The 6,685-nt window shown below is 43.1% G+C and overlaps 1 long non-coding RNA gene and 5 other non-coding genes across 6 annotated transcripts; all 6 read right to left on the bottom strand.

The window, feature by feature from the left end:
- Nucleotides 1–3,376: 3,376 nt before the first annotated feature.
- LOC104925806 (uncharacterized) lies at nucleotides 3,377–6,163 on the bottom strand. The gene is made up of 9 exons (XR_797201.3): nucleotides 5,943–6,163; nucleotides 5,716–5,794; nucleotides 5,474–5,516; nucleotides 5,227–5,289; nucleotides 5,052–5,118; nucleotides 4,820–4,861; nucleotides 4,524–4,552; nucleotides 4,280–4,334; nucleotides 3,377–3,844 (listed from the first exon to the last, which is right to left on the bottom strand). It is a non-coding gene; the product is annotated as an uncharacterized LOC104925806 (long non-coding RNA).
- LOC113744432 (small nucleolar RNA SNORD65) lies at nucleotides 4,407–4,480 on the bottom strand. Its single transcript, XR_003461523.1, has one exon. It is a non-coding gene; the product is annotated as a small nucleolar RNA SNORD65 (small nucleolar RNA).
- On the bottom strand, nucleotides 4,627–4,704 carry LOC113744428 (small nucleolar RNA SNORD49). Its single transcript, XR_003461519.1, has one exon. It is a non-coding gene; the product is annotated as a small nucleolar RNA SNORD49 (small nucleolar RNA).
- LOC113744434 (small nucleolar RNA SNORD65) lies at nucleotides 4,932–5,005 on the bottom strand. The gene has a single exon (XR_003461525.1). It is a non-coding gene; the product is annotated as a small nucleolar RNA SNORD65 (small nucleolar RNA).
- On the bottom strand, nucleotides 5,361–5,434 carry LOC113744433 (small nucleolar RNA SNORD65). The gene has a single exon (XR_003461524.1). It is a non-coding gene; the product is annotated as a small nucleolar RNA SNORD65 (small nucleolar RNA).
- Nucleotides 5,600–5,671, bottom strand: LOC113744438 (small nucleolar RNA SNORD49). The gene has a single exon (XR_003461529.1). It is a non-coding gene; the product is annotated as a small nucleolar RNA SNORD49 (small nucleolar RNA).
- Nucleotides 6,164–6,685: the final 522 nt, after the last annotated feature.

Below are 6,685 nucleotides of genomic sequence, written 5' to 3'. Positions count from 1 at the left end.
GTGGTCTAAGCTACTCCACCTCACTGAGCTGCTCTGAGGTGTCCAGTCCAGAGAGTTGAGGTTTGCCGGGAAAGTTTTATCTTCAGATTTCTTCGCTTGACTGAGCAGAGTTTCTTTGAGCCGCTTAAAGTCTTGGCCTTTAAATTTCACTGGGTTAGAAGGGCTTCCTTCACCTCCATCTTCATAGAGGGATGGATGTCATGTTGGAGAGCAGTAGCAGAAGTGTCTGAAATCAAAAAGCAGCAACTGGTCAACAACTTTGAGGCAAAACTCAAAGGAGGAAATTGCAGAAAGGTGACATGCAATTTGAGAACTTAGCCGTGAAGTTGGATTCTGGCAGCTGTTTGAAGCAAAAAACACAGAGTGACTGAAGAAGTTATCCTGCAAATATTTTAAAGTTGTGATCAGACCTGCATCCTGTCACGCATTGAATTACTCACATAGCTACAGTCAGATTTAGCAAATCAACCTAAAGGTTGCACATTGCACAATGTTTGTGTAAGACACATGTAAAATCCCAGCTGTGGGGAGAAGGTTTAATTACTATCTATCCATTTAAGCCATGCAATGTCTAATTTGTATGGCATAAATATCCTCAACCAATCAGTTTTTGAGTTTCAAGGATTTGAGGTTAAGTAATGGTTCCCATCCTGGCAGTTGTTAAAAATACAAACTGCGACCTGTTATTGTTGTGTGGTTTGATATGTAGGGAGTTTCTATTTTCTAGAATTCTACTGGGGTCTATATGCAGTCAAAAACACAGCAGTTACGTTCAGCACATATGAACTCCCCTATAGACACAATAGAAAAAACATCTTACACAACACGGTGGTCAGGTCATCTCCCACAACAGAATCTTAGAGCATCCATAATATTAAAAAGCAGGGATGAAGGTGGAGATATTTTTTAGACAGGTGCTCTGAGTCCTTCTGGGCTCTAAGCTTTCTTTATTTCTTAAAATAAATCTCCAATATTCACCTATGTTTACCACATTTCTGCTCTGTTGATCATTGATCCACTTTGTTTGCATCAAGTTTGCTTCAAATACCACAACCTGGAGTGTTGACATGGGCAGTGTGTAGAATCAGACAGGACTAAACACAAACAGACGATCCACACTGGAAGGAAGATTTCATAAGAAGAAATATTCTGAGTGTAGTATTGTTGTCAAGAAGTCAGTCTGTTTCCTTCATCTCTGACGACAGCATGGTCATTTTAAGATTAAATACATATATCATATTACATAGTACACAATTACATTAATTAAATGATACATAGCACAGACAGAGTTTATAAAACACACACACAAACTTCCTGCAGCTACTGTTTGCGTGAATTGTACAGTTTATCAGTTGCACTGAGCACAAGCTGAACTATCTATAAAACATGTCACTTAGTCAGGACTCGTCGGTTTACTCAATAATAGAAAAGTGGTCCCTTAAGGAAAAAGTTTGGGAACCATTTTGCACCAAAATTCAACTCTATGGGATCAAACATGGAGCAATATTCAGCTTCTAGCTCATTCCTCTCACACTGAACCTTGTTCACCCAAGTCGTCTACAAGTTTACCAACCATGAGCATAGATTTGTTTCTGTTTGTGGTTTCTTGTACCAATGCTAGGTTTTGTCATAAGCTAAGCCCAGCAGAGGATGTACCTCACGTCCTCCATCACCATCCAGCCTTCACTGCTCAGAGTGAAGATGGAGAACGTGGGAGTGGACCAACACCTTGCTGCATGGACAATTGACTATCTCACCAACAGACCACAGTTTGTGAGGCTCCACCACACAGGTGCCCCTCAGGGTATGGTGCTCTGCCACTTCCTTTTCACCCTCTACACCTCAGATTTCACCCACAACACCACTGCCATACCCACTGCCATACCCAGAAGGTTTCTGATGACACAGCTGTTGTTGGATGTTTCAGGGGGAAGGACCTGGAATATAGGACGGTCATCAGGGACTTTGTCAGCTAGTGTGAGCTCAACCAGCTTCAGCTCAACACCAGCAAGACAAAGGAGATTTGGTCCATTAACTTCAGGAGGAAAACATCCCACTTCACACCGGTGAACATCCAGGGATCGGACATAGAGGTGGTGGAGAGCTACAAATTCCTGGGTGTTCACCTCAATAATAAACTTGACTGGACTGATAACAGCCATGCTCTCTACAAGAAGGGCCAGAGTTGCCTCCACCTGCTGAGGAGACTGAGGTCCTTTGGAGTGTGCAGGGCTCTCCTCAGGACTTTTTATGACTCTGTGGTGGCCTCAGCCTCTTTTATGCTGTGGTCTGCTGGAGAGGGGGCAGCATGGACAGGGACAGGAGCAGACTCAATAGACTTAGAAGAGCGAGCTCTGTCCTGGACTGTCCTCTGGACTCCACAGAGGAGGTGGATGAGAGGAGAATGTTAGCTAAGCTGACATCCATTATGGACAAAACCTCTCACCCCCTACATGACACTGTGAGGTCCCTGAGCAGCTCCTTCAGCAACAGACTGTTACACCACGGTGTAAGGAGAGGTTCTACAGGTTCTTCGACCTGGCCGCTGTCAGACTACATGACACCTGCACCACCTCATCATGTTGGGCTTTGTTCCTGTCTCTACTCACCATGGCTATACATTTACACTTATATTTCCATTCTGATTACTTACAATGTTTGCACATTGTTTTTGTTGTTTTGTGTTGGTTGAGATACTTCTGTCTGTTCATTGCGTTTTTGCACTTACTTTAATTCTGTAGTCTATATTACACTCTGCTGCTGTAAGTAATAAGTGAATTTCCCTGTTGTGGGATGAATAAAGTATAATCTAACCATCTAGTACACTGCTACCACAGACAGGGACAGACTGCAGCATGTCTCTGCTGAGAAGGTGATTGGCTGCAGACTTTAAACTCTCCAGGACACAAACCCTTTGAGACACTCCAGGCAGGAGGCGATCAGGACCAAAATCTCAGACCAGACTTGTTGCTGGCCTCATGAACCTCTCCTAGGCTCTAAGAAAAACTGGTTCTGTGTTGTTTTTGCCATTTAAAGGTTCTTTGGGGAACTGAATTGAAGAGTCAAAATTCTGCTTTGTTCTTTTTATTTTCTGTAAAGAAACAAACAGTTTTATGGATGATGCCATTAGTTATTTAACTTCCATTCAAATTTATTTAATTCTGTACCTGCTCAGAATTTAGGAGATACCCAACTCTGCAAAATCTTGACTGAATTTCAGGAAAGTTAGTTTCATTGATTTTTTTTAGTGTGGTTCTAACTCCCAGCTGCTACACACCAAACCTATTGACCCCTAAAGTACTTTCAGGTAAGACACTTAACACATGTTCCTTGCAGATCTGTAAGAGGTTCCCTATGAATCACCATGAAGAAGCACTTTAGGTTATAACTCAGACCTTTATTTTTAAGTGTACACTGACCCTCACCAGGTTACAATAACAGTCTACTGGCGCCATGTGTTACACTACACACCTTTATCACTTTGAGTGCATCAAAATATCCTGAACATTTGAAGATATTCACACTACTTACTACACAGAACTGTAGAGATCTTGTAACACACATTTGTATAAATCTTTATATCTTCTATACTTGGTATTCCACCTTTGTTGTGCACCAAGACAGTCATTTATCAGTCTAACAGTTACGAGATTTAATCACCCAAGTTGTTTAGAGTTTACATGCTGTGTGTACATGAGGTCACTGTAGGTTTGTGCATTAGTGGACGTTCAAGAAGCTACAGCATCGTTTCAAATCAGGCTTATTACAACCAACATTTCAGCTTCAAAAATCTCTCATCTCAACATGTTGATGTCCATCTTCAGACCTGTGTCCATGAGTCCACCTGAAGGAGAAGAGCCAGATTAGTCTTTACATAAGGATTAATTCATGTTGCAGAGAAAGATCAGCTGATCAGTGCAGTGAAAAGCATAGGGTGGGTAGATAAATAACTAATCCTCATCGTTAACCTGTGTGTCTAACTGGTACAATGGAACAGCTTCCAGAGCCTTGTACCATGATTCTGTCAGTGTCAGGTTTCCTTCCATCATGCTGCTAGAGGCTACACTTCAACAGTACCAGTCAACATGAGACTAAATTCAGTCCTAGAAATTTGGATAGGAATACAGCCTCATCATTTTCCACTTTTAAGTGGATGTGCCTGATATTTAATGCTGCAATGACCAAGTCTACCCAGCAGGGGCTGTGATGCAGTGAGTTACATTTGACCAGCACAGTTTGGTCCTCTAGTTATGACCACCACCTCAGTTTGACCACTCACCTTATGAGTCACACTTCACCACAAGCTTTGCAGGTATACACTGGCATATCCAGTTCTGAAGGGTGAGAGAGGATGTCTGTCAGCAAGTTATTTCACACAAGTCTACTATGGGATGCTGCCAGCCACTGTTCAGAAAACCGAGGGTCACCACTGAACAATCTGCCGGTAATTCCAGCTATTTCAGTTTAGATTTCATCATGACAACAGATCACAGAGGTTTGTTCACTACAGTTTTTAAAGTTACCTGTCAGACTGCAGGAGGGCGATCAGCACCTGGAAACACAAATGTGGAAAAATTAGTTCAGATAAATGCTTTTCGAAAATCCATCTTCCATGAGCTTTAAGACACTCAGAAAAGTGGATTAGAGACTATCGTCAGTTGTCGCATCTGACGGCACTTCCTATTCCAGGTTTTCATCACAGAGTTCAGGACTCTTAGAGCAAAGAGCCTCAAATAACAGGATTTTTTCTCCAAAGCATAAAAGGTGAGTTTAAGCTCATGTGACCATTTTTAAAGTTTAGCATCTCAATTTTACTTACAAACATTTCAGCAGCTGCAGTCCGTAAGAACCAGCTCCACCCCTGGGAAAGAACACATTAGAGTGAACAACTTGAACCAAGTCCATCCACAGCAGGATCTTTGTTTAACAACGTTCAGAAAACCAAAGATCACCACTGAACAATCTGACGGTAATTCCAGCTATTTCAGTTTAAGTTTCATCATAACCGACGCAGGGAGTTCCTTCTTTTTAAATGTACAGTGCAAATTCACCTGCGAGAAGTGAACCTTGGTCAGTCGGCTGGTTCAGGTGGGTGCACAGGCAGAGCGGCATGGTTTCCTGTGAGAAGGGAAAAGACAGCTTCAGATCACAGAAGGGAGGCGACGTTGAGTAACAAAAGGGGATGTTGTCGCATCTGACGGAACTGAAGTTCCACGCTTCTCTCACCCGTCATTCACACTTGAGTGGGCAGACTTTCATCCTCGACAGCTCCTTGTCAGTCTTTCCTAGCTACAGGAGGGGAGGTCATGTTTAGTTCATGGTAACACTTTGTAATTTTAACATCTTACAGAAGTCTTCATGTTCAGAAAACCAAAGATCACCACTGAGCAGTCTGCCGGTAATTCCAGCTATTTCAGTTTAGATTTCATCACTACATTTAATAGCTGCATTTTAAGTGCATTATTAAACCAACCTCAGTCTCGACTCGCCATCGTCTGGAATTAACCCATTCTGACCTGTTAGAGAAACGATGTAATCAACATTAACAGTTCACAGATCAGATCACCGCTGTGAGCCACAAAGTGCAGCTCCAGGCTCAGAACAGTGATTATGAAACATCGTCAGTTATCGCATCAGACGGCACTTCCTATTCACAGTTTTCATCACTGACAGACTGCGTGAAGGCAGCAGAGACTTCACCTCACGGTCACGTACCTCACAGGACGTCAGGCCACACGGAGCCAGCACAGCGTTATGTTAGAGCCATGCAGAGAGCGGCCACACTGCAGCCCACCTGAAGACACAGTTTATCATGACTAAGCAATATCAAACATTCAAACATTGACAGGTCACTGAACTCAATGCCAGCCTCAGGTCACGTGGCTATGAGAGCTGAACGTAGTTATTAACACTTCAATGTTTGCAGTAAAACAAAAACTCACGTGGTCTCTCCATCTTTCAGTCTTCCCACGTGGCTGTTAGCTCGAGGCCCGTCAGCACCACGCTAACACACTGAAGCTAGCTGAACAGCCTCAGCTTTAGCACGCACTGCGGCCTTCTTTTCCCGCCCTGTAACTTCACGTGCATGTGTCCGCAGAGCGCGTGTCCACCTGCAGAAGCGGTCAGGAAAGAGCGCGAGGCCCCGCTGCTGAAGCTTATATACGCTGACTGTCGCAGGGAAAATACGTCACTTTTATAGCTGTCTTCATTCGCTCTTCATTGGCTACAAATCGACGTGAACGCGCTCTGCCACCACCTGCTGCACCGGAGGGTGAACATCATGACCTCACACATGATGAATAGTCAAAAATATTATCTCCTAAGTCCTTTCCTAACCACTTTTCCTTGACCTCGATAGAAAAAGTCACAAGGTCAAGGAAAGATGTGAAGAAGAGTTCATCAGGAGTTAGGAGAAGATGACCGCGGAGAGCACTTACACTTAGACTACGTCATTATGCGACGGCGAATGTTAGTGACCTGTGGTAAAACTACAAAGTTCAGAGGATGGACTACTAAAAACACATCTGAGATACTTCCTAGATACTCCTCGTGCGCTTTTAGCATGTAGTTTAATGCAGGAAACATAAACGACAAACCCGGTTAAAAATATGACGTCATTATCAACGTCAGAATTCAAATAATAAATGAATGTTGTCCACCTGTCACAGAGTCCGATGAAGTGTTT

The sequence above is a fragment of the Larimichthys crocea genome, chromosome XXII (genome assembly GCF_000972845.2).
Source record: "Larimichthys crocea isolate SSNF chromosome XXII, L_crocea_2.0, whole genome shotgun sequence".
Lineage (NCBI taxonomy): Eukaryota > Metazoa > Chordata > Actinopteri > Sciaenidae > Larimichthys > Larimichthys crocea.
This window is presented reverse-complemented; position numbering and strand designations above follow the sequence as displayed.